The sequence below is a fragment of the Egretta garzetta genome, unplaced genomic scaffold (assembly GCF_000687185.1).
Source record: "Egretta garzetta isolate BGI_Z169 unplaced genomic scaffold, ASM68718v1 scaffold333, whole genome shotgun sequence".
In the NCBI taxonomy this organism is placed as follows: domain Eukaryota; kingdom Metazoa; phylum Chordata; class Aves; order Pelecaniformes; family Ardeidae; genus Egretta; species Egretta garzetta.
In genome coordinates this window covers 903,766-905,398 of record NW_009259179.1, presented here as the reverse complement: position 1 = coordinate 905,398, position 1,633 = coordinate 903,766, and positions in this window count along the sequence as shown.

Here is a 1,633-nt window from a genome sequence, read left to right as displayed (position 1 = left end):
CCCGGTGGGCGTCAGAGCCCCTCCATTGGGTTGCCTGAGGTGCCACCTTGCAGTGGCACCAGGAAGAGGTCTCCGTGCAGGTGGAGGAGGGCCTCAGTGCCCAAACCAACTATCACAATGGGGCATTGGTACCTGGTCCCCAGAGCTGGTGGCCTCGGAGGAGCACCCACGCCATGCACAGTGGGGCACCAGGCAGGAAGGGCTGCCCCGGCGTGGCCATGGATCCCTCCCTGTGGCAGATGGTACCCAGCCACATCACCCATGTGCACCCACGGCTCCGCTCATCTCCCCTCTCCCAGCCCTCCCTGAGAGTGTGGACAGGGGGTTTTGCCGGTGCTGCTGCGGGCATGGCTATGTGTAGGTGCTTTGGGCTCTCCGTGCCTCAGTTTCCCTGTCTAAGGTGCAGCTAATATGGCGTGGCAGCCAGGTGGGATGGCTGTCAATGAAGTGAGGAAGGCACAGCACCTTCACCAACTTATTCCCCCCCCTCCTTAAATGATCCTGCAGCTGGACTGGGCCCCATAACCTGCATTTGCTGCAGCGGCCCCACGGGGACCCTTTGTGCAGCCGGGTGTGCCTGGCTACTGTCTGGGGTGGAAGGTGACCTGCAACCCAGGGCAAGGCCTGGCCCCGCTGCCTGTGCGGGAACACCCCCCGCCAGCTGGGCTCGCGTGGGCGTTTGCCGCGATGGCACAGATAACCCCAGCACGTAGGTCCCTGGCGTCGGTGCCCACGGTGCTGGGAGGGGGCATGGGGCAGGGCTAGCACGCAGGACCCCGGGGCGGCAGCGGGAGGCTGCTCCTTCCTTCTTCCTCCTTGGCGGCGAGCCCACCCCTGCCAGGGGTTATTGGCTGCTCGGCCAAGCATGTCAGGGACCCGGCAGCAAACGGGGGAGCGGGGATAGGTTGGGGGTGCAGGGCGCAGGGCTGACCCACCTCTGCCAGAGGTGGTGGGGACCCCTGTCCCCGCTTGCCATCCCAGGGCCTTTGGGCCAGGTGACTTCGCAGCCCATCGGGTGCTCCCCAGGGGTTGGGGACCCCAACCTTGGGGTGTCAACTGTGGGGGTCATCGTAGGAAGGGCCTTAAAACCTCTCATGGAGAATGGGTGTCCCCTGGCATCAGTGGGTCCCCAGAACTGGGATGCGGTCACCTCCACGGTGGGGTTTGAGGATGTGGAGCCATCCATGCCCCAGGCAGGGCACGTGGTGCCCTTGTCCCCCCCCACCCGGGGGAGTGCTCACCGACGGAGCCACCCCCCGTTGCGTCGCTCCCCTGGGACAGGGAGAGCCACAGCCCTGTCCTTGCCACCAAGGAAGTGCCATGGGGTGCCGGGGCCGGTGGCCGCTCTGGAGCTGCGTGCTGTGGGGCCTCTGGGTGCTGCCAGGTAAGTGCCGGGGTCACCCCCACGGCTTCTGGTCTGGCGGGGTGGCTGATGCCATCTGGGTGATGGGTGATGGGCTGCAAACCACTCCAGCTGCTCAAACGCTGCACATTCAAACCCAAATGCGCAGCCAGGTTTTGCCCCCGTCTCTGCTGGCTGGTGCCACAGCCTCGACATGGTCCCCCGACCGCGGCGGGGGGAGAGCGGGGGTTTGTGGGCCCTGGGGGGGCTCTCATCCATGGGGAAGGGCTT